Consider the following 26,802-nt stretch of genomic DNA (forward strand, 5'->3'; position numbering starts at 1 on the left):
CGGGGTGACGTGACTGCTAAGGCCAGGAGGCTCTATTACTGTTACTCCACTCACCAGCCCAGTGTTCTGTTGTCCAAATACCATAGTTTGGTAACTCACACATTAAGTGTACTCACCTGGGAGGATACCATGTTTATAGTGTGTGTAACACAAGGAGTGACATGACTGCTAAGGCCAGGAGGCCTCTGTGAGTCCAGCAGCAGCTCGACCTGTTGATGTAAAACGTACAATGTTACTGGTTGTATTGTGACATCTACCTCCAATGGATTAGAGTTACAGTAAGCAGAGACCTTGTACAAAGTTAAGTTGCAATGAATCCTATTGTGGCAAGTAACCATGGTATTGGGTTTTGACATGACATGTGTGAAGCTTGCCAATTCGCTTGGACTCAGGCAGCTGCTGAAATGTGCAGATCATTTGAACTTGGGAGGATGGCCTGAAAATGCCAGCTTGCCACCAGTGCAGGCAAAACAGTGGGAAGGCAAGATATGGCTTTTCCCATTTGGAGGCCTAGTTGAGTGAGATGCAGGCAAACCTAGGAATGTGTTGCATATGTGACTAGAGTCATCATCTGCACAGAGCTGTGTGAATGTGTCTGCTGCCAATACCTATCTGGTGAGGCATCTTGAGGCCCAATGAATACTTGTTATACACACTGGGTAAGGTGTCATTCATGTCTTCAAAAATGTAATCTTGGATTGGCAAGTCAAAATAGAGCGATGTTGACAGATACATCTTTGATTTGGGCATGGTCTGTGCTTGATCACTCCCAGGTGAGTATGATTCATTTGAGAGTTGACAAACAAGGGTATTTGGACAAGCGGCCACAGTACTGGAGTTTGGAGTTAGAGTAACAGGGCCCATTTGGCTTTGCAATCATGTCACTCCCTCTACTTCCCAACACTTAGCAAATCGTATCCTCCCAGATGAGTGCATTTTAATTGAGAGTTGCTAAAGAGTGTTCTTTGGACAAGTATACCCTGATCTGGTGTTTGGAGTTATAGACAAAAGGCTTCCTGGGAGTTCCAGTCATTTTACTCTTTCTACGACACACAATGAGCCTGATTTAAGGAAAGTGGCGCTGCACCCAGTGCAGCACCATTTTCTTCATGCTCCTTAGAATCGCCCTATGGCAATAGTTAGGGGAACTAGCAGCAACACTTTTGACACTAGTTAGGAGGTTTGCAGGACTAGCATAAACATTTTTGACACTAATCCTGCAAAGCCTCCAGAGGCCCATTGAAAACAATGGTGTGCCTCCTTTTGATGCCTGCTCTGAGCAGGCGTTAAAAGTGATGAAAAAAATTACACAAAGGAATCTCTTAAATTTCTTTGCACCATTTTTTCTGTCTCCCTAACGGGGGAACACCTCCTTTGCATACATTATGCCTGGTGCAGGCATAATGTAGCTCAAAGGGTTATAAAGTGGCACAATGCATGCATTGCGCCACTTTGTAAATATGGTGCAGAGCTTTTGGCCTCATTGGGCCACATTAGCATAAACTAAAATGAAGCTAAAGTGGCACAAGGAGGCGCTAGGGGCTCTTAAATCAGCCCCAATATACACATAGTATACCATCAGCTGACTACACTTCAATTGAGAGTTGAGGAACAGAGGTATTTAGAGAAATGAACACTGGGCTGGTGGTTGGAATTATAAATACAGGGCTTACTGATCTTAGCAGTCATGTCACTCGCTGTACTACACACAATATGCAAATGTCACCTCCCAGGTGAGTACACTTCATTTGCGAGTTGCCAAAGAATGGTACTTGGACAAGAGAACACTGGCCTGGTGAGAGAAGTAACAGTAACATTTTTACTGGAGGCCTCTGTGTACTCAGCAGCAGGTCGACATGATAATGTAACATGTACAATGATACTGGTTGTATTGTGTCATCTACCTCTAATAGATTAGAGTTACAGTAAGCAGAGACGATGTACAAAGTTAAGTTGTAGTTAATCCTATTGTGGCAAGTAACAATTGTATTGGGTTCTGAAAGAACTGCCACTACCCCCTTGGATGAAGCCCTCAGTGAAGAATACCCTCTTGGATGTCTGGATATGGAGGATGTTTCTTGCCCATCTGGGAAACCTGCTCAGATGCCAACAGTGAGTCTCACTGTGCCCACATCAACACTTCCCAGCCCGGTCCCTCAACATCACAGGGAACCATTCGCCCCCCATCTTGAGCCTCCCCAGTCCTGGATCCTGAGTTGCAGCACAACACTTCTGACAATGAGGGTCCAAGAACAAGTTGAAGAGGGCACCCTGTGGCAAAGGCACAGGCTTGTGGGAGTGGGGTACGTGGGAGGGATGCTGTGGGCCAGTGGGTTGAGGCAACTGGGGCTGCTCTTGGGCAGGACACCATCATCTACATCTTGGGTGTCTATCAGGAGTCCCAAGGTGTGATGGGTCAGACTAAACTCCGGCAAATCAAGCAGTTACAGAGGGACATGCACAGTGACATGCGGTGACAGATGGAGGCCCACAATAACAACACGGCCTCCATAACAGGTGTACCGAGGGGCATTCACATCATCTTGTGCAGGGCTTTTCAACAACAGTCTACCCTTTCCTTCGGCTCATCAACACCAGGCACATCAACTTTAGTGCACTGGCCGCAGGCAACCCTGCCATCGTAGCAGCAAATCCCCCCCATGCATGCAGGGTCATCCAGCTAAGAATTCAAGAGGTGCTGGTGGCAAAACACCCACCACTGCCAGCAAGTGACCTCTTCCTAAAGGACCTCCTTTCAGTGCTGCACATTCACTCTGTTGACTGATCCTGAACAACCTACCAGTTCTAATGCAAGGAGTACTCTGGACTTTGGACTCCCAGTGGTGTGGCATCTACTCTAATGATTTCATTCACCATGACTGACCCCTTCACTTTACATTTTTGTTTCTTCTGTCCAAAATGTAGTTTCTGTATTAGCATTGTAATAAATTCATCCATCACATACTCATTATCTGATTACTTAATTTTCACATTTAGCTATGTAGAGATGTAAGACCATGTGAAACATATGATGAAGATACAAGCTACTTGTGCAAGCAGAGACATGTTACTGGTGCATTGTGTCCAGCTCAGGACTACAACCATACATACCAACACATTACTACAAGTGTCTGGTCAAATCAAAATGTTGTTACAGTGTTTGGCACATAGACTGTAAATATATCTGAACTATTGAATGAGTGACTCACACTGAGTAAATTAACATATTTCAAGGTACAGACCACATAAGGAAGGGATTTGTCAGACATTGTCCTATAGAATAGGCAAACATTAAAGTGGTTGATTTCAGCAAATTGAGCCTTATTACATACCATAGCAAAGTAATCTAATATCGCAAAATCCAAGATAAGGACAGATGGCAGCATAACAGTCCCTGAATACAGGGAAATCCTAATCAACTTCCCATGCATCTGGTGGTATGACACAAACATATTTTAGTGTTGTGGCAGTCACTGTGGCCTGCAATGATAAAACACATTGTCAGCTATATACAAGTCATTCAAAAAGTGTTTAGCCAATGTGAAGGAAAATGACTTGGTCAAAATATAGGACTACATATTTTCAGAACACATGATGATACACATAATGCATTAGGCTTACCACAACACACAAACTAAGTACAATGGGCAGTTCTGTACCTCCCACCCAAGTACTGTGCAAAGTGTCTTGATACAGGTCTCATATTTCCAAACTCTACGACCTACATTATCTGGAACAATCCATGCCCACTTTGTCACAACTCTGAAATGCCCACATACAGATATCATGGTGAAGGTGCCTGTAAAAAGAACAGAACAAGGAGTATAGGCTTGAAAACTTACCTATGACACAAGTCACATAGCTAACAATTGGAAAACAGAGTACATTGCAAGGGAACTGACACAAAGCAACATCATCAAGGTGGGGATGTGTGAAAAGCTATCTTATCAAGTAGCTTTTGGCTGAATATTGCAGAGTGTGAGCTCCCTAGCGGTTCTAAACACTCAATTCCACACAATCTCAGAACTACAGTTCATTCTACTGTCATTAGATCACATGACATACACTCATGAAAAGTAGCTGTTGGTGAGATCTTCTCACAAGTCACCTCCTTCCTCTTCACAACTGTCATCCTTAATTGGCATTTTGGGAGTCTCACCCGATGGCACTACAGGCTCTACCTCCTCTGGGATGCACAGGTTATTCCTCAGAAGGGCGATGTTGGCGAGCATGAGGCATGCCACAATGATCTGACATACTTTCTCGGGTGATTAGAGTAGGGCTACACCAGTCCTGCCCAGAAACCTAAATCTGGCCTTCAGGAGCCCAAAAGCCCGCTCCACTTACCGCTGTGTTCTTCCATGAGCCTTTTTGAAGCAGGCTTCCCCTGGCATTGTTGGATTCCTCAGCGGCGTCAACAACCAAGGACGGTTTAGATATGTGGAATCTCCTATTAAGGAATGGGATGTAAGTACAACAATGAGTCACTCACTTCATGATTGTAGCACCTGGCATTGCACACACACACTCAAGACAGATGTGACTTACGAAGCAGCCAGGCCCTTTAAGGATGCAGTTGAGACATCAGGTGGTGTATGATGCTGTTCTGCATTATGAAGGAATCGTGGGTTGATCTTGGATAATGGACCCAGATGTTTGAGATCCAGAGATTCGCAAAACAGACAAGTTGCACATTGATGGGATGAAAGTTCTTTCTGTTGCAAATGACTTGTTCAGTGGCCTGTGGTGGCACCAAGCCAACATGTGTACCACCAATGGCTCCCACCGCATGTGGGAGGCAGGCAAAACTATAAATATCCACTTTTACATTGACTAAATCCTCACATCGGGGGAACCTGTAATAGCTGTTAATGTGTTTCAACATTGCTGTGAATACATCTTTAAACACCAGACCCAACATAAGTTTTGACATACCAGCAGATAGGGCTACTTTTTGTTGGAAAGCCCTGTGGGAAGGAAGTTCATTACTGACATGACATACAGTAGGTGGTGTTGTGGGGTGTATCGCAAAAGAAAGGGTAGCTAGACTGGTTAGGGTTACTGTTGTTTTCTTTATTTACTTTTCTTTTAGTCATTTGTCACTTTGATGTTCTTATTGTATGTCCTTGGCTGTGTATTCTTCTGAATGTAGTCTATAATTCTCTCTGTTCATCTATTTTATTAGGTACAACACCATACTCTAGTGTGCCTGCTTTACTGCCGCCATGCCACCTCTGAGGAAGAGTGAGTTAAAACAAGTATCTCGGGATGTGTAATGGGGAGTGCTTGTGAGGAAAGGGTGGGGTCTCAAATCCGTTTTTTTTTTTTTTTTAAAGCATGCATTTGTACCGTGTCACTGACCTGGATAGTGTCTCAGCCATAATAACCCAAAGTGCCCTCTCTCCTTCACCACCCTCCCCTACCCTCTTTAGATGTGCCCTTCTTTCAAAAGGACTGTATCTTTGGAGGAGCATGTCCAGCCATGCTCCTCCAGGTAAGTTGCATGGTCAGCTGGTCCTGACACCTCCTCCTTCTGCTCTCAAGGCCATCTCTGGTCCCTCCTCTTCGGCGTGTGTGTCCTCTGTGGCCACCTCGGGTCCTACATCTTCTCCGCTGTGGGTCTCAAATTCTAACGTCCCAGGTACTGCGTCTTCTTCGTCATATCTCCCAGCTTCCCCCGGGGCACTGAGAAGGGTTGCGAGGTACGATGCCGGTCTGTGCCTGTATCTCTTATGCAACCCTGTTGCATGATTCCCCTTCTTGGCATGGCCGATCGGGCCATGAGGGACCCAGCATCAGAGACAGGTAGTCCACCATGATTTGACTCCTCCCAGGGAGATGGATCGTTTGAAAGGAAAAGGGTTGCTATGCTAGAAACCAGCATAGAATTCTGGAATTAGTGTCTTTGCGATGCGAAAGCCAGGTGAAATGTGCATGGTCATTGAGTACAGTGAAGGATTGTCCCAACAAATAATATTGAAGAGCTTTGATTGCCCATTTGATGCGTAAACATTCCTTCTCTATGGTTGGGTAACTCTGTTCACAGGGTAACAGTTTATGACTGATATATATACTACTTGGTGCAGTTCATTTTGGTTGTCTGGTTGTAGTAGAACAGCTCCCAATCCTAAATTAGAAGTGTTGGTCTGTATTATAAAGGGTTTAGAAAACTCTGGACAGCATAGAACTAGATTGGTACATAGAATGTTCTTAACAACGTTAAAACTATTCTTTTGTTGGGATGTTAGGGATGATATTTTGTGGGGCTTTTTGCCTGCAATAGATTGGTAAGAGGGGCTGCCTTAGCAGCAAAGTGAGGGATAAATCTCCTATAGTATCCGACCAACCCTACAAAAGGCCGATTATGTCTTTTTGTAGTTAGGTATGGAATTCCCTGAATGGCCTTTACTTTATCCACTAGGGGTCTGATAAAATATTGTCTAATATTATAACCAAGGTATGGTATGGACTCCTGGGTCATCTAACACTTACTGGGGTTCGCAGTCAGCCCTGCTTCCCTGAGGGTCACTAAAAAAGGCCTCCAGGTGTATCAGATGGGAGTGCCATGAAGGACTAAAAATGACAATATCGTTGAGATAAGCGGAGGTATGGGATTTATGGTTCCTAAGAAGATTGTCCATTAATCTCTGGAATGTTGCTGGGCCTCCGTGTAACCCAAAAGGCATCACTTTAAAATGGTAAAGACCAGACGGGGTGGAAAAAGTATTTTTTTGTGGTCTTCTGGTGACAAAGGTACCTGTCAATATCCCTTCGTGAGATCTCAGGTGAAGAGGTACTTTGCTGACCCTAATTGTTTGATCATTTCATCCACCCTAGGCATGGGATAGGTATTGAAGGTAGATATGGAATTTAGTTGATGAAAGCCTATACAGAACCGGAGAGAGCCATTCAACTTTTGGGCTAGTACAAAGAGGGAACCCCATGGACTTATGGGTGGTTCTGTATTATCATCTTTTGACATTTTGTTTTCCTTATCCTCTACTGCCTTTCAACAAGCCTTGAGGATTCAATAGGGTTTTAAAGAAATACGTTTTCCCTGTTCTGTGTGAATACGATGTTGAGCGAGTTACTTTCGCCCTGGGGTTGGGGAAAAGACGTCTCCATTGTGATCTACAAAGTGTAGTACTTGTTTCCTTTGTTCCTCTGTAAGTTTGTCTTTTATATAGGGTAAGATTACCTTTGCTTCTAGACTTGATGGGAGAAATTGTATTTTGAGGGAGCAGGTGTTGGTTACTAGGGACACAAGAGAGGGTACACAAGTGGTTGTCTCTGACTCCTTCCATTCTTTTAGCAAATTGATGTGGTATATCTGTTCATTTTTGCTTACATTGGGCACTGATACTTTGTAAGTGACAAGGCACACCCTTTCTGTCACTATGTAGGGTCCCTGTCATTTTGTGAGAAGTTTATTATCTGATGAGAGGAGTAGTATGAGTACCTTACTACCCATTCGGAGTTCTTGCAATTTACTGCTTTGGTCATAATAGCATTTTTGTCTCTTTTGGGTTATTTCCCTCATACTTCGTATGTCTGTCCAAAAAGAGTGTAGACTCTCTTTAGGGTTATGGGCGTATTCTAGTAGCTTCCTCCCCTCATCTTCTCTTCCCAATGTTCTGCAGCCTTTCTAAGAGAGTTCTTGGTTGTCTTCCGAAGACAAGTTCAAAAGTACTGTAGTCGGTGGAAGACTGAGCATGTGTGCGAATAGCATATAGGACGAGAGGTAGTTTCTGACCCAATCGCGACCTACGCCCAAAATGGTCTTCTTTAAAAACAATATTATTGTTGGATAATATCTTTCTATGAGGCCATCCTCATCTGAGGATGATATACAGATGTTTTTAATTGTTTATTACCTAGCAGGTTAAATATTTGACATGAGGGGGGTACATTGATCGGTCGGTACTTCCTTAGGAAATCCGACTCTAGAAAAGAATTCAGTCATGGCTTTACCCACCAATCCAGTAGTCATGTTTTTTAGCGGAAAAGCCACAGGAGATCTAGGTGCATAATCGACGAGCACCAAAATATATTGGTATTCCCTAGAGGAAGGGAGTAATGGACCTACCAGATCCATACCTACCCTGGTAAATGGGATGTCAATATTTGGTAGGGAACACATTGGGACTTTAGAGAGTTGGGGAATATTAGTAAGTTGACACCGAGTGCAAAAGACACAAAATCACAGATATCGGAATAGACCCTGGACCAATAGAAACAGCTAAGGAGGTATAATGCCCCCCACCACTTGGCTATGTGCTAAGTGTAGGATGTGGGGTCTATAAGGAGGATCCTTCCTCTGACATGCTCAAAAACTCCCAGGAGGATTCTCTCCAGTGGGTACTGTGAAAAAGAAGGAAAAAACATGCAGTAGAGTAGAAGTAACATATTTCTTCCTATTTCCCCTTTTCTCCCTATGACTCACTTACCTCCTTTTCTTACTGCCCTCTTGCTCTTTTTCATGGAACGGGGCCTCGGATAGCCAGCTTGAGTCATTCTCCTGACTGATTGCTTTATTTAGCAGGAGTGAGAAGTCGCTATAATTGTCCCTATAATAAGGTCTTCGATTAGGTCAGGTATACCTCCCACATTAAGGATCTCTATATATCCTCTCCATTCCACTTGTACCAGGGCTATGGGGTAGATTCTAGTTTCCCCATGCACACAATTAATGCCTGTTTTTTCGTCCTTCCTCCATTGCTAAGGAGACACCCTGTATGTTTTAATAATGGACTGTCGACACCCCGAATCTATCTGGACCTGGTTGGGTTGACCATTTCATTTTTATGGTGAGAACATATTTAGAGGCTATTTTGGCGCTACATAGCACTTTCCCTTTCAACAGTTGTACTTCCATTGGTTCAGGACTCTGGGCCAGAAGGGGACAATTCAAGCTATGTGTCCCCAATCCGCACAATTGTAACACTGAGGTTGTTGTACTGTTTCCCTTCCTTGAAGTCATGGAATCTAAGGGGTCTTAAGGAGTCCTCTCTGAGGTGTTTACCCGGTGATGCCTCTTTCTCCTGGCAAAGGAGCAAGGGTTCCTCGAGCCAGATATTCTCTGCTCTCCCTTATCTGATGAAAGACGCTAGCTAACTCAATGGCATCCGGCACCGTTATATTCAGATGTTGTCCGTTCCAATGTCAGGTGGAGTTTGGGGAGCCTCCAATACTGTTCCAATAGTACCTTGTTTATGAGCTCCTCCTTTTTGTATTCCACCGGCTTTAACCACCGTAGGCTGAGGTCTTGGATTCTGAAAAACAGCTCCCTTGGATTATCGTGACTGTCCCATTTCTCCCTTCGGAATTTCAACTGAAAATGTTCACTGTCATAACCGAGTCTTTCTAATATCGCCCACAGAGAGTGGTCACTCCTGGATTGATGGCTTGGTAAGCTGTTTGCAACTCCCCTGTTAACAGCGGGGCTACAAATTGACCCCAGTTCCACAGGCCAAGCGACCAAAGACCCTACTCTATCAAAGCTAGTGAAGTCAGGATCTTCCGCTGCTTGATACTTCTGTAGTACCGAGCTTGGTACGTTAAGGTGGACCTTGGAACTCGCAATGGTCTCAGTTAACCTTTGAAGCGTAGTTTTATGAACCAATTGATTATTGGCTATTATGGCAGTCTGACTTTTTAGGGCTTCCTGTAACTGTCCTCTTTCTCTTTGTGCCATTTTTGCTTGGTCTTCTATCACCAGATGCAGGTGCCTCTGTCCCTCTGCCAACTAACATATAATCTCATTCATCGTAGAGTCGGATTCCATAGAGATAGCTATTAAGGTGTGCCAGGGCCCTTAAAAATCCCACTTCTGACACCACTTGTCATGGTTTGTATCGCAAAACAATGGGTAGCTAGACTGTTATGGTTACTGTTGTTTTCTTTATTTGCTTTTCTTTTATTAATTTGGCACTTTAATGTCCTCAATGTATTTCCTTGGCTGTGTCTTCTTCTGACTGTAGTAAATAATTCTCTTCATTCATCTCTTTTCTTAGGTTCAACGACATACTCTGGTGCACCCGCTTTACTGCCGCCAGGCCACCTCGGAGGAAGAGTGAGAGAAAACAAGGATCCTGGATCAGGTAGGTGTTTAATTGTTGGGGATCTTAGGATGGGAATTGGGGAGTGCTTGTAAGAAGGGGTCTCAAACCAATTGTGTTCTTTTTTTTTATAACATGCATTTGTACGGTGTCACTGACCTGGATAGTGTCTCAGCCATAATAACCCAAAAGTGCCCCTGATTGTATAGGAACTCTTCCCTCTCTCCTTCACCACCCTCCCCTACTCTCTTTACATGTGCCCTTCTGCCAAAAGGATGTATCTTGTCCAGCTATGCGCCTCCAGGAACGTGGTGTGGTCAGCTGGTCCTGACACCTCCTCCTTCTGCTCTCCAGGCCGTCTCTAGTTTCCCCTCCTTGGTGCACGTCTCAGCTATGGACGCCTTGGGTTATAAATCTTCTACGCTGAGGATCTCAGATTCCAACATCTCAGGTCCTGCGTCTTCTTCGTTGCATCTCCCAGCTTCCCACGTCTCGGGTCAACCATCCTGCATCTTCTTCGCAGCATCTCATCTGGTCACTGTCTTCTTTCTCTTTCAGCTTAGCCTGCTTACACTTTTCACCTCCTGGGCTCTAGAAGCAGTTCTCGCTTCCGCAGTATAAATTCTTCAATGAGCCCCTGGGCATTGAAAAGAGTTGAGAGGTACGACGCTGGTCTGCGCCTGTATCTCCTCTGCAACCTTGTACATGTGGTTTTCAGGTTGGAAAATAATAGCTGGCATCGGATCTGGCTCCAACTGACAGTGTAAGTGCACTATTGTTGCCTATCCAGGCAGTATGACATAATAATATGCAGTTGCTCCATGGTCTGAAGGTCTGGCAGTGGACAGTAGACCAGAGGTTGTCACATATTCCCTCTCCCAACACCATATATGGTACATGCCAGAAATATCATGTGACAAAGTATTTCTGACTAGATAGACATGACACACAGTACACAACACAGCTAGCAAGTACACAGCAGTCACATTTGACCCCCATGGTTGTCAGTACATGTGTTCAGAACATGGATTTGGACGAACCTCAAGGATGTGTTACACAATTGCCCCTTAAAATATGACTGTATATTCCGACCGCCAAAATGACTGTCAGAGGTGGTGAACTATGTACTGCTGTCAAATACCATCTGTGCCCTGCAACATACTACGCCGGTGGTTGTGTAGAAGGACCTACATGACAAGACAGAATAAGGATTTTTGTGCTACTAAAACTCTTGGGTCTTGATTCACAAAGGTAAACTTAGACGTTTGATCTAAGATTAGACCAAAGGACTAATGCCCTCATTATGACCTCAGCGGTAAATCCCGAATACCGCTGCGCTGACTGCCGCCAGCATACCAACGTGAAGAGGGACATCCGTCCTTCAGATCATGACACATGCATATAAAACCAACAGAAAACAGCCACAACGACAAATCCGCCAGACCCACTGTACATGATAAACTGTCTGTACTACCACCTATACTGTTATGCCACCAATACTACGCCCTTCAAATAATGACCCACAAATCACAACAGCGGGCATTTAACGGCGGTAAACCATTGGCAGTGAACACCGCCAAAGCGGATATGTCTACCCAAATACAAAACAAGACAACATTGGCCAGAACAAAAAACCCACACCTGACACATATACACACCCTATACACCCACCAAGAGTACTATAAAACACACACCCACATCACCCATAATCCTTTGCTAACACATGAATACGACCACACTTTGCGATGCTGCTGTAAAAGAGAACTGCACACACATATCACAACTACCAATTCATCAGACACGCACTACACCCTCCACACCCCAACACATCACAGATCACCCTCTGCACAATGTACACACACCACACAACACCATGTCCCCACAAAGGCACCCCTGTTTCACCGATGAGGAGTTTGCGGGTCATTGTTGACGAGATAGTCATGGTAGAGCAACAGCTGGTTGAAGCACAGGTCCAGCGGATATCTATTGCCAGTAAGATGGAGCAATGGCGAAGGATCGTGGAGAGGGTGAATGCTGTGGGGCTACATCCACACTCAAGGGAGGACATAAGGAAGAGATGGAACGACCTTAGGGGGAAGGTGTGTTCTATTGCAGCAAGGCACCAGCTCGCCATGCAGAGGACTGGTGGTGGCCGCCACAGCATGGGAGGAACAAGTCTTGGCAATCCTGCATCCTGACAGACTCACTAGAGTAGCTGGTGAGTCCACATTTACTACCTATCACCTCCCCATACCTGCATGCCACCACCACCCCTCACCCCAATCCATCCCACACAGTGCACCACCACAATTATCAAAATTAAATCTCAAGCCCTGCATGCCATACCCACTGCATGCACATTCCTTCCAGCCCTGCATGTACACAAACCACCAATGTATGCACAGCATGGACAACTAACAATCCCACAATCCATCACCATACACAAACAGAGGTGGCAGGGCAACAGCAAAAATATAGGGAAGCTAGTGATGCAGAATATGTCATAGACATGTAGCATAATACACGAGTTACATCCCCAGAGGTGCCTCAGCCAATCTCAGAGGCGAGGAGGTGCCAGGCTACCCAATCCCCCACCAGAAGATGCCCCCATTGATGACAGCAACTCTGGATTTCTGGATCCGGATGAACTCCCTGGCCCATCAGAGACCACTGGTCAGTCGGCTACCACAGGCCACACAAGTCCACTACAGAGACTCCCCCCTCAGAATCCAACACCACAGCAGCCCCCCAATGTCCCCAGACCTCTGCCCCCAGGACACATCAATCAGTAGTGTGCCTACCTGTAATGGGATCGCAGTCCACACCTCACAGGCAAGACAATGAGGGTCCTGGGTTCAGTGGTAGTAGGCACACCCTTCAGGGGACACAGGCACAGGGGGGCAGGGACAGTCGGAGAGCAGCTATGCACCAGGGGGAGGACAGACCCAGGGAACCGACTGCCCAGGAGGCACTCCCTAATGTCCTGGGGCCTTACCAATGATCCCAGGACATGATGGGTTAGGTGATAAACATCATGCAGGAGAACCAGTGGCTGGAGGGGGAACACCATCAGGAGATCAAGCAAGAATTGTAGGCCCTGAACAGCAGCATGGTCTCCATTGCAGGGGTGCTGGGTGACATGGCCAACATCATGAGGGACTACACAGCACACCAGCCCGCCCCTTCCACAAGCCAGCCACCAGCCCTCCACATCTGCTGCAGCTGGTGGACAGGAGGCCCTGCCACAGGACCCACAGGCCACCAGAACCCCTCCCCATGCAAAAGGTGAACCACCCCGCAAACAGTCCCTGAGACTCAGATATACATTAGAGACAATTGCCAAGACAAAGACCACCGCCAGGAAAGGAGCCCCTTCTGAATGTCCCCCTTGTGTTCCACTGTGTCACCTTGTCCACTTTGAACTGCCATTGCTCCCCTTCCTATGGCCCCTTGGACACTGGGCCTGTGCTACAAACAGGCTGGTCCACTACACTGGACTATTCCCAACCATAACCCCACTCTATTGCACTTTGCATTGTATACAAATTTTTACCAAAGCCCGTTGCCAGGAAATGGAGCACTGAGAGTACCTACAGAAGAGGGGGTATTACTGTGGGGTAATGGATAGCAGGTAGCAGATCAGGTTCCAATTGTGCACACAGCTCTCTGATTGTGGCCCTGTCCAGAAGGCAAGTGAGTATGATGTGCCTGCCCTCCAGTGTAGCCAAGTCCCCAAGGGGTCTGTACACGGGTGCTTACCTCCTCCTCCTATTCCTCTGCAGTGGTTGGTACCTAAGGGACCCAAAAGTAAGAAGGGATTGACACCAGGAACCATGAACACACTACAGCAGTGTAAACAGAGCATGCTTGTATGTTGAACACTGGAATTTTCTAGGTGTGTACATTCAACTACAATGACGCACTTATTAATCTGTGTATGTGTACTAGCATTAGAAAATGGCAACCGCCTGTCCTATATGCAGCGACAGGTGGAAGTAACCTCCCTCCGCCTGCGTTCGCGTCATGGCGGGAGGAAGTCTGCACCACCATGCAATTCCTCAATGGCTAACACGGCCCTCTATGGAGTATGGGAACCAATGATGATCAACACCGGCGGTGACAGTGTTCACCACTGCGGACGTGACCGGCATTTTATTCCTACCATTTCACTTGATTCCTGACTTTTCACAGGATGACATCTCCACTGCTTGTGCTGCTGAGGCCTGTGTCTGGAACTTGCCATGGCACGTGCAACAGGGGAAAGGGCCCCAACCTTCACATTGGAGGAGTTGGAGAGGCTCCTACCCATGTATGGGCAATTGTATGGGCCTCCAGACGAACTGGTGAGTACACCATGGGTATGATGCATGCAACATGGCTGCATGGAGATATGTGTGTGTGCTGGCAGTGTGTCATTTGGAGGTATGGATGGTGTCAGTGTTAACGCAGAGGTACAGGTCATGTGTGTGCCTGATGAGGGGCAAATGCAGTTCGTTGGCCATATGTGTGACTGGCTGGATTGTCTGGTTTATGGTGTCCCTCTGTTTGTCTTTCCTCTGCAGGTCAGCGCCCATCAGAAGAAGGGGTTGTGGCATTCCATTGTCAAGGATGTGCGGACCCTGGGGGTTTATAGCAGGTGGAGAACCCACTGCAGGAAACGGTGGGAGGACCTGAGGCGCTGGGCCCTGAAGACCACAGAGAGCCAGCTGGGGATGGCCTACCATCGAGGGAGGAGTGCCCATCGGACCCTGCCCCTCCTGGTGGCCCGCATACTGGCGGTGTCATACCCAGAGTTGGATGGGTGCTTGAGGGCGTCACAGCAGCCACAAGGAAGTGAGTACAGTTTGTTTGACACCTATTTCTGTTGCCTAACATGGGATTTGGGTGCAAGGTGCTAGTCAGTGGACTCCTCAATATGCAGTTTAGACATTGCTGCGTGGTCCAGCTTAGGTGAATTGGGTGAATTGCATGTTTTTGATTGCTAGGTAGATGGCTTTCCATGGCAGACAGGTCTTAGTTGGTCCCAGTTGGTGTGCAGATGGCAGTGTTTGGCTCCTACCTGCTGTGGTACTTAGCCAGTGGTATGCCCTTGTGGTCCATACTGCCCATTCTCAGTCTCAGTGTGTGACAGCGATGTGTATGCCATCTGTGCTGTTGGTGCTGTGATTGACCCTGGGCTCCCTTTCTTTCTCCCCCCCTCCTTTTGCCATCCTGTCCATGTGTGCTTTAGCATCATCAGGTAAATGAGCAGGGGCACCAGTGAGCGAGGGAGCTGCAACCCACAGGACCCAGGAGGCAGAGTCCACTGACGTCGACAGGACCAGTGGGACAGAGGGTGAGGGGAGCACCACGGCGGGACACAAGCTGATACCACTGACTCTGATTCCTCCTCTGATGGGAGCTCCGTGGTGGTGGCAAATGACCCTGGGACCACCCCAGCTACAGGTTCTATTGCCACCCCCGTACCAACACCGCCCTCCCAGTAGAGTCCCACAGAGTTGCCCGTGCCCACTCACCCAGGAGGGTGGGCATCTCCTTCGCCCCAGGCACCTCAGGCCCTGCCCCAATCAGCCCTGCTGCCCTCAGTGAGGAGGATAATGACCTCCTGAAATCCATCTCTATAGGGAAGTCAACCATAGTGAATGCCATCCAGGGGTTGGCATCCCAGATGCAGCAATGCAATGTCTTCCTGGAGGGCATTCACAGTGGCTTAGGGGCCCTACAGAGGTTATTTCAGGCTCTGGCCTCTTCACTGATGACAGTCAGTGTCCCTGTTTCTTCTGCCCCCCTTCAAACTACCACTTCCCACTCCCAGTTTCCTCACCCCAAACCCATCCCACGCACACTTTCAGACAAGCATGCACACAAAATATCACACAGTCCTCAATCACTCACAAAGCCAGCACACAGATGCACACACAACATCATCTACTGCCGCTATTTGTCTCCCCCTCCTCCTCCTCCCTCACAGTCACATCCGCACTCACCCCTGCATGCACTGCATCAACAGTCCCTGAACCTGCCAGCTGCACAGCCTTGCCCATAGTCACCACAACAGCAGACCCACAGACATGCATTCCACACACCACATGCGCAGTCACCACCACCACCACCTCATGCAGCACACCCACCTCATTTGCAAACACCACCACAACATCCATCCACAAGTCCTGTTTGACCTCCCCCACCCTGTCTGCCCCCTCCAAAAACACACAAACGCTTACACTCAGACCCTCAACAGCCATCCACATAACGCACGCACACTGTCCACGCACCTGGACCAAAGTCCAGCACACCTCCTCCTCCTACAACCACTCCCTCTACCTCCACTTACATCCCTCCACCCATATCCCACCCCATCGGCCCTAAGAAGCTTTTCCTTGCCCACCTTGACCTCTTCCATCCCCCTCCACCCCCATCCTGCCAGTAAGAGGAAGGTCTCACCCTCCTAGCCCAGTACCTCAAGCACCCAGTCTGACACTGTTCCACCCCCAAAGTCTCCAGCTGCCACTGAGTGCGACACCGGCACCCTGCCCCAAGGGCACTCCTCCGCCCCCAAAATGGAGGGCTAAATTGCGGCCCCCTCCCAAACAGACAACCAAGACCATGGATCCACCACCTCCAAACACGAGGTCCAAGGAGACCCCTCCCAAAACAAAGGTTAAGGGGATCCCTCCCAAAACAAAAGCCAAGGAGACCCATCCCGAACGAGAGGCGAAGAAGCACCCTCCAGAACCAGTGGGCATGGAGCCCCCTCTAGAACCAGTAGGCAAGGATCCCCCTCCAAAATCAGTGGGCAAGGAGCCCCCCTCCAGAACCAGTGGGCATGGAGCCCCCCTCCAGGACCAGTGGTTAAGGAGTCCTCTCCAGAACCAGTCGGCATGGAGCCGCCTCCAGATGATAAGCCCCCCCCACACACCCCACCCCCTGCCCTCCGAGTTGCCTGCCCATTTTCCAACATGATGCCCCTGAACAGTGGAGTCCTGATGTTATCAGGAGTCAAGTTGAAGCTTGGACTTTGCCCTGTGGACATTAGAGACTTTGAACTGGCCTTTGGGCCTTTATGTAAATATGCAGTTGTGTATGTTATAGAATTTATGATATTCATGCAACAGGATTACAGTGGTTGGAATAGAGGTATGTGTCTTGGCTTTCTTTGCTCCTGGGTACTGTTACCCTTGATTTACTCTGCAACTGGTTCGGGGGGTGTGGTGTGTGTGTATGGTGTGTGTTGTAGGTGTGTGTGTGTCACTCTCCCCTCCTTCCCTCCCTCCTCTGTGTGCTAGGTGGCTGTACTCTCCATCGTCATCTTCTTTGGCATTGTTGCTCCAGGACGACCATGGCGTAGTACAGCATCGGGAAGACTTGCAGTTTTGGTTCCATGGCTGCCGCAGATTCCTCTGTGTCCCTGAAGATGAGTGTTTCCTTTTATATGATGGGTTTCCATCAGGCTTTTGGTGGCGTTGCTAATGCCCCGGAAATCCTGGCAGTCTGATGTGTCATAATATGGTGGGTGAATCCTTGTTTTCTGCCTGCTGTGTTCAGTGGTCATACCGCGCTGGCGGTTGGTGTGGTACATTGCCTGTCTATGGGAGGGATCACCGCCATGATCATTATTTGGCGGTCATTACCGCTGGCCTGGCGAAGGTACTACCACCATTGCCAGTGTGGCAGTCACCTGACTGCCAAGCTCATAATGACCACCTAAGTCTACAACTTTTCAGTATTCATAAAGATAAGTTATTAGGAGTATCATTTTGGAGATTCTGTCCCGAGTGCAGATGTAAAGATACTACTTATAAATTACCTTTGTGAATACTTAAAAGTTGTAAACCTAGACTTTTGGTCTAAACTTAGATCAAAAGTCTAAGATTACTGTTGTGAATCACGCCCATATATTGTAGGTGGCATACAGCATTTCGGACAGCCAAAGTGGCGGATGCCTGACGTACTCCACTGGACATTAAGAATCACCCTCCTCTGTCGGTGGAATTTGTCAGGGTGGTAGGTAGTTACAACTGTGGAGGACACAGCCATAGGCTTACATTTTTGTGGTGGTCACTGCCTAATCTCTGTGTCCAATGGGGGTGACGGCCGCGTAGGTGGTGGATGAGAATGCCATGTTTAGGACATTTACTCACTTGACTCTTGACACTGCTGCCATCAACACCTCCACTACCAGAGCTGCTGTGTGCTGTCTCTGGGAGCAATCATGCCACGTCTAGCATGTGATAGACCCCCTGTCTTCTCTCCAGAGGAGCTGGAGAGGCTTATTGATGATGTTCTACCATAGACAGCTCTATAGCTCATGAGTGGAGCAGGCAGAAATCTCATAGGCACAATTGATTCTTTTTTATACCATCCTTTCCCTCCTTACAGGCTGCAATATACCCCTCTGTGCCAGTTAGACTTCTTGTGTGCCTGTTTTTGAAGTCTGTATGGGGTCAATAGGATGTACATTATCCAGGTAATGGTGGCCAGTACTATGGGGGTCATTCTGACCCCGGCGGTAATTACCGCCATGGCGGAGGTTGGCGGTAGCACCGCCAACAGGCCGGCGGTGCTCCGCCGGGCATTCTGACCGCGGCGGTACAGCCGCGGCCAGAAGCGGAAAGCCGGCGGTGTACCGCCGACTTTCCGCTGCCCGTCAGAATCCTCCATGGCGGCGGAGCGCGCTCCGCCGCCATGGGGATTCTGACACCCCCTACCGCCATCCTGTTCATGGCGGTTCTCCCGCCAGGAACAGGATGGCGGTAGGGGGTGCCGCGGGGCCCCCGTAAGAGGGCCCCACAAAGTATTTCAGTGTCTGCCTAGCAGACACTGAAATACGCGACGGGTGCAACTGCACCCGTCGCACCTTCCCACTCCGCCGGCTCAATTCTGAGCCGGCCACCTAGTGGGAAGGTTGATTTGCCCTGGGCTGGCGGGCGGTCTTTTGGCGGCCGCCCGCCAGCCCAGGGCAAATCTCAGAATCACCGCCGCGGTCAAAGGTGCGGTGTTCTGACGGCGGTACCTTGGCGGACGGCCTCTGCCGTCCGCCAAGGTCAGAATGACCCCCTATATGTTAAGTTCAGTCCCTTTGTGTTGTGTGAGATTATTGGAGTCCTAGATGATCCTCCTTGTGTTGGAGGCACATAACTGGGTAAGGATACTTTACTGCTGTCCAGTGACATCCCTTCCTTCATAATTGTTGTAAATGTTGAACAACATGTATATGCATGACAGCTTGAGCCATGCATGCATCTTGTATGAGTCATTTAAGGATCTTGTAAGCAATGTGTATAGACCCACAGATCTTCCAACCCATATCTGGCCTTGCCAAACTGTACTCTAGAATTCATTTCCTGACTCACTCTGCCATTTTGTGGCAATCTACCTTCCGCTTTCCGCCCTGGTCACACGGAGCTGAAGTGCTACCTCAGTTCTTGTAGGTCCTGCTCTGACCAAGGTAAGGTCAGTAGCCACGGTGCTGCTGACAATGGTACGGCACAACAGTCTGTGCCCTCCAGAAGGAGTCCCAGAGGAAAAACCCTGAAGGAAAAAAACCTCTTTGACAGGAACTCCCTGGATCAGAAAAAAGGACATGACAAAAATCTGAACTCCAACGCCAGAAAAAGAATAACAGGAAAAGCTGGAAAAGCAGGAACAAAAACTGGAATCAGAGAAAAACCAGCTGGACCATGATCACCACTAAGGGAAGTGTTGCAATGCAAAGAGAACAAGAATCTGACCCCTTATATACCACTTAGTAGGAAGTGACATGCAGGATGAAGCAAGAACGGCATCTTAGATTGAGAAAGGAGCTATAGAACAAGGCAGAAAAAGACACCATATTATGAAAGGAAACAGATGCATGCAGGGAAACAAAATGAGAATTGTATGTTGGGAAGGAGAGACCATGGCCCCACAAGGAAAAGGAAGGAGAGAAAAAGAAAGGAAGAAAGAAAGTACCCTAGATCAGGTTACCAGGTAAGTGAAGGGCCAGGGGGGCGTAGACACCCTGTGGCAAACACCCATGCCCTGTGTTGAATGCGATGTGGCCTGATGCCCATCCCTGGACCTCTGACCTCGCTGTGGGCAATATGATATACTTCGGCCGAGGAAAAAGGCTGTGGCAAGCCCCGCGATCCGAAAGACGGATCACAGCTCTCACCGTGGCCCGAGCAGGGGATGCTGCGGGACCTGCGGCATGACACCTTTAGGCTGCCACACACACACCACATGCCAAATTGTTGATGGCAACATTATGTACTATCATGCAATCATGCATAGAAGTGAAGTGACATGTGCCTTCTGTATGCTCAGCCATCAGAGACCAGGTCCTGCTGCATTTATCTCCCAGTGTGAGACATAGTCACTGTGGATATGCAACTGTGGCACTGTGCCCACTCTCTCTTTACACCAGCTGGTCCTGGCATGTGGACAATGTGATGCTCTAGTGGTGAACCTTGCCCTGAATGCCAAAGTCCATTGACTAAATTAGGAATGGGTACTGAGGTGCATCCCAAAAGTAGTCCACATGTGCTTTTGTACATCATTGACAATGTGTGTCTTTGACTTATGACAGGTCCCTTACTCCGACAGTTCTGTTGTCACCTCTGCATAAGTCATATTTGTTTTGTACAGGAGTATTGCACAAAAAACTGTCCCACAGTGCAGACAGTGTGTTGATTCCTGGAAGGCGATGATATGAGAGTCAGTACCCTGGGCACATATAGGAAACTGTACAATGCATACCTTTGTATGTTGGATACTATCCCTGTAGGGTAGACACATTTGTCCAAAGGAGTGTTCTGTGGTACAGGCACATACCACAGAGCCCACCTGCTGCAGTGGCATGAGTCTGGATTAGTTAAGCCACATGTTCACACCTGCACAAGGAAGACACTTTCTGTACCCACCATGCCAGCGCCTTAATTTTCACTCAAGTGTAAGGGTGAAGTCTGTACCAGAACCTCAGTGTGTATGCTCTTTCTGCTTTTAAAAGTTGTTACTGCAGGCTAGTGACTAATTTTACCATTTCTAATTGGCACACTGGAACACCCTTATAATTCCCTAGTATATGGTACCTAGGTACCCAGGGTATTGGGGTTCTAGGAGATCCCTATGGGCTGCAGCATTTCTTTTGCTACCCATAGGGAGCTCAGACAATTCTTACTCAGGACTGCCACTGCAGCCTGAGTGAAATTACGTCCACATTATTTCACAGCCATTTTACACTGCACTTAAGTAACTTATAAGTCACCTATATGTCTAACCCTCACATAGTGAAGGTTAGGTGCAAAGTTACTTAGTGTGTGGGCACTCTGGCACTAGCCAAGGTGCCCCCACATTGTTCAGGGCAAATTCCCCAGACTATGTGAGTGCGGGGACACCATTACACGCGTGCACTACATATAGGTCAATACCTATATGTAGCGTCACAATGGTAACTCCGAACATGGCCATGTAACATTTCTAGGATCATGGAATTGTCACTCCAATACCATTCTGGTATTGGGGGGACAATTCCATGCATCTCCGGGGCCCCAGCATAGAGCCCGGGTACTGCCAAACTAACTTTCCGGGGTTTTCTCTGCAGCTACCACTGCTGCCAACCCTCAGACAGGTTTCTGCCCCCCTGGGGCCTGGGCAGCCCAGTCCCAGGAAGGCAGAACAAAATATTTCCTCTGAGAGAGGGTGTTACACCCTCTCCCTTTGGAAATAGGAGTAGCCTCTTCTGGCCTCTGGAAATGCTTTGAAGGGCACAGATGGTGCCCTCCTTGCATAAGCCAGTCTACACCAGTTCAGGGATTCCCCCCAGCCCTGCTCTGGTGCAAAACTGGACAAAGGAAAGGGGAGTGACCACTCTCCTGACCAGCACCTCCCAAGGGGAGGTGCCCAGAGCTCCTCCAGTGTGTCCCAGACCTCTGCCATCTTGGATGCAGAGGTGTGAGGGCACAATGGACACCACTGAGTGGCCATTGCCAGCAGGTGACGTAACAGACCCCTCCTGTTAGGTGCTTACCTTTCTCTGTAGCCAATCCTACTCGGAGGGCTATTTAGGGTCTCTCCTGTGGGTATCTCACCAGATAACGAATGCAAGAGCTCACCAGAGTTCCAGGACGCCTGCAAAACTGCAACAAAGTAGCAAGAAGACTACCAGCAACAATGTAGCGCCTCATCCCGCCGGCTTTCTCGACTGTTTCCTGGTGGTGCATGCTCTGAGGGCTGTCTGCCTTCACCCTGCACTGGAAGCCATGGGTCGACGGAATCTTCCCCCTGCCAACGATAGGCACCAAACTTCTGCATCACTGGTCCACTGGGTCCCCTCTCATCCTGACGAGCGTGGTCCCTGGAACACAGGAGCTGGGTCCAAGTATTCCCGACGGGCCAGTGGCCCTTCTGTCCAAATTTGGTAGAGGTAAGTCCTTGCCTCCGAACGCCAGACAGTAATCCTGTGTACTGTGTGAACTGCAGCTGCTTGGGCTTCTGTGCACTTTTACAAGACTTCCTTCATGCACAACCTAGCCCAGGTCCCCAGCACTCTGTCCTGCATTGCCCAACTCACTGAGTTGGACTCCAACTTCGTGGGACCCTCTTTTGTTGTACTGAGTCGACTGTCGTGCTCAAATCTTCTGAACGCCTGTTCAGGTGCTTCTGCAGGTTCTGCCTGCTTCTGCGTGGGCTCTACGTGTCACTGAGCGCCCCCTCGGTCTCCTCCTCCAAGGGGTGACCTCCTGGTCCTTTCTGGGCCCTGGCAGCACCCAAAACCTTCAACCGTGACTCTTGCAGCTAGCAAGGCTTGTTTGCGGTCTTTCTGCGTGGAAACAACTCTGCATCCTCCAGCACACCGTAGGACATCTTCTGACCAAAGGAGGCAGCCCTTTTGCACCTCCGTCCGGGGTTCAAGCCTCCCCTTGACACTTGCGTGACTCTTGGACTTGGTCCCCTTCCTTTGCAGGTCCTCAGGTCCAGGAATCCATCTTCAGTGCTTTGCAGTCAGTTGTTGTCTTTCCAGAATCCCCTATCTCGACTTTTCTGTCTCTGTGGTAGTAGGGTACTATACTCCTACTTTTCAGGGTCTTGGGGTGGGGTATCTTGGACACCCTTAGTGTTTTACACCCCAAGTGACCCTCTACACACTACACTAGGCTTGGGGTCCATTTGTTGTTCGTATTCCACTTTTGGAGTATATGGTTTGTGTTGCCCCTAGGCCTATTGTCTCCTATCGCATGCTATTGTGTTCTACAGTGTTTGCACTACTTTTCTAACTGTTTACTTACCTGATTTTGGTTTGTGTGTATATTTTGTGTATTTTACTTACCTCCTAAGGGAGGATATCCTCTGAGATACTTTTGGCAGATTGTCAATAAAATAAAGTACCTTTATTTTTAGTAACTCTGAGTATTGTGTTTTCTTATGATATAGTGCTAAGTGATATAAGTGGTATAGTAGGAGCTTTGCATGTGTCCTAGTTCAGCCTAATCTGCTCTGCTATAGCTACCTCTATTAGCCTAAGAACACCTCTAATCTACTAATAAGGGATAACTGGACCTGGCACAAGGTGTAAGTACCACAAGGTACCCACTATAAGCCAGGCCAGCCTCCTGCAGTGCTCACTTTTGTGGTGTGTTAACAAATTGAAAACAAATTGAAAACTTCTAGCTTGGTGTTTCTGACATGTATGTTACTCAACCATTTGTGCTAAAACGTGTGATTGTAACCCCTTGATTTGTCTTTTGCATCCATGCAGGTAAATGCCCATCAGAAGAAGGAGCTATTGAGAGCCATTGCCCAGAAGGTACAGACCCTGGGGGTTCACAGCCGACAGAGCGCTCTCTATCAGAAGAGATGGCAGGATCTGGGGCTGGGGCTGTCCTCCCAACATGGGCAGAACACACGTCAGAAAATGACCCCTTTAATGGCAGTAGCCTACCCAGACCTTGATGGGCATTTGAGGGGAGCACAGCAGTAATAAAGGGATAAGAACAGGACATATTCATACCTGTGATATTGCCAAGGTAATGTGTTAGGTTCTGATATGTCCTCCTGACGATTAGGGATGTGCTTTGTGTGACACAGTAGATGATTGACTGTGTAGATATGTCATGTGGTGTATACTGATGTGCCTTGCCTATTGGCCCAGGGACCTAGGACACAACTGTGTACAATCCACAAACAATTTGCTCTTCAGGGACAACATATCGCTGTGTACATTGATCAACCAAGCACTGTTTGTTGCTGTAGTAGGTGTACATTCTATGCAACAGACTACTACTCCTCTGCATTACAGACCAAATTAAAGGAAGTGACGGATCGCTGTCCTCAACCATGTGACTGGTCAAATGAGTATATTGGCATCTACCACCCAGAGGCTACTTGTCTTCAGTGTGTGATGGGTGCCTGTGCCTCAATACTGTTTGTAATGTGAAGATGGCCATCATACATGCAACAGAGCATATATTGCTCTTTGGGTCAGCTACAGAACAATACTTTCCCTTGATAAGTGGGGATTGTCCACTGGCATAATTTGTGTGTCATCACTGTTGCCAACATTCCTTGTGCCTACTAGTTAGAATGTGTCCCTTTCTCTTTTGACAAAATGTGTACTCTGCTGTTTCATGCTTGGTTTACTTGTGCTCATGGGATGATTTCTGTGTTCCCTCACATATATGTGCCAACCCATGGGTGGAATAGGACGTTAGCAATGGGGGTACGTTTCAATTGCTGCCAAAGACAGGAGTGTGTCACCATTATTTGTTGGCTGACACATACCCTGAACCGTCATTGCATGTCATTTGGCATGTACAACTGCAGTGGCAATGAGGGTCGAGATGTGTATGGCTAGATTTTGTAGCCAAAATATGCATTTCCAGGCCATTGATGTGGCATCATGTAGCAAACTGCTCTGTGTTATAGGGGAGGTTTATAACCTGACTCTTGGCATGTATCATGGAGTAACTTGTAGTTATGTTGAAATCACATATGGTTGTATACAACCATTCATCCACTGACTTCTGGGTTTGCAGTACCAAATGGTGACAGTTATGTAGCTTCCTAATGGGCAACTTCCACAGGTACTTGCAGATCTCTGGGTCTCTCTAATGGTGTCTACTGATTAAATCAAGTATGTCATTGTAAGGGGTACCAGACATTAGTGGTGATTTCACTGGGGCTTGCTGATTCATTGTGTCGTGGATTTTAAGGACATATCTCCCTGTCAATCAGCACATGATGTCTACAGTGTGCATTTCCATGTCAAATGTGTGACGTATCAAAGCAACATCGGTACTACCTCCATTACTCTATTGGGACAAATTTCATTTGTTGAAGTGTGCATTGTTGATATGTTTCCAGTGTGAAATGAATAAGTCTATGTCACCTTCTCAAGGCTACTGTACTGTTGTCAGCACAATGGCATTTTCTGGGAGCATCAATTCACATTTTTGTGTTATTGTGTATGTGACACATAAAGTTCTGCATGACTTTGTGTGGCATCTGTGGAAATGTAGCTGGCATCGACCTACTTTTATATGACAACAGGCAACTGAGGTATGCTCCATGAGGCAAAGCTTTGAAGTTGATGGGGTCTCCTACTTGATCATTGGTTACTGTGATTGCACAACTTCAGCCATGTAATTATAGTTGTCTGAGATCCTGTTTTTCCTGTGGGCCACTGCAGACAGTTCAGATGGCATGTATACATATGGTATGATACATGTAGAGGCCACTTTGGTGGAGTTTCTTGCTGGGGCCTTCTTGACATCACGGTCATGTTTGCTAATCACAGCTGTTGTTCAAGTGTAATCAGGGACATGTGGTGGCCGTTTTTTCTCTTTGTATTTTCAGCACCAGCACTGGCAAGCGAAGGAAACAGGGCACAACTCAGTGAGGAAGCATCTGGCCATTGTACCTCCGGTCAAGACACCACAGACACAGAAAGACCCAGTGGCCCGGAAGGTGTGGGGGTGCCATGGAGGAGACCGGATCTACATCCTCATCATCAGATTGTACTTCCAGTCCCCACTCCCTAGTGGTGGTGGTCCTATCAGGACCTACTTATGTACCATCTTTGTCCACAACCCCCACTTTTATCGACACCCTCTCTGTTGCTCCTCACCCAGTTTGCAGTGCCCTCTTATCCAAGAGGGTAGGTGTCTCCTTTGCCGCAGGCACATCAACCCCAGCTCCTGTTACCCCTGCTGCCCTGAGTAAGGAAGGCTATTGACCCCCTGATGAACATCACTGTGGGTTAGACTGCCATTGGGAATGCCATCCAGGGGTTGGCCAGCCAATGTCAGCAGACCAATGCTTTCCTGGAAGGCATTCATAGTGCCATGCCTGGCCTACAGAGATCTTTCCAGGCTCTGGCCTCCTTATTGACAGTAGCCAGTCACCCCCACATTCCGCTCCCCTCCACCTCCCTCTTCCCAATCCAAATCCCTATTTCCCCTACTTATCCCAAGCATACAGACACATCTGCACACACCTACCTCAACACACACAAGCAGCACACATAAACACAAAAACCACAAGACACACCGGCACACAGGAACTCAACATATACCCACAAACACAACATTAGCCTCCACCTCAGCAGACACCCCCACTGACCCACATCACATGAAGCATACCCACAGGTGCCACCACAACAGACACACAGACATCCACCACATCCATCATACTTGCAGAAACCACCCCAACAGACACAGAAACATCCAACACTACCAGCATATCTGCAGACACCACCCTAACAGACACA

General features: G+C 47.9%; 1 long non-coding RNA gene across 1 annotated transcript in view; it reads left to right on the top strand.

Annotated features, from left to right (window-relative positions):
* The window catches only part of LOC138260793 (uncharacterized), a 53,251-nt gene extending 27,928 nt beyond the window's left edge, over positions 1-25,323 (top strand). The window contains exons 2-4 of the long non-coding RNA XR_011198993.1: positions 5,186-5,244; positions 10,014-10,100; positions 23,794-25,323. This is a non-coding gene — a long non-coding RNA (uncharacterized lncRNA). The remainder of the gene's footprint in view (positions 1-5,185; positions 5,245-10,013; positions 10,101-23,793) is intronic.
* The last annotated feature ends 1,479 nt before the right edge of the window (positions 25,324-26,802 follow it).

This window comes from Pleurodeles waltl, chromosome 10, assembly GCF_031143425.1.
Source record: "Pleurodeles waltl isolate 20211129_DDA chromosome 10, aPleWal1.hap1.20221129, whole genome shotgun sequence".
Taxonomy (NCBI): Eukaryota; Metazoa; Chordata; class Amphibia; order Caudata; family Salamandridae; genus Pleurodeles; species Pleurodeles waltl.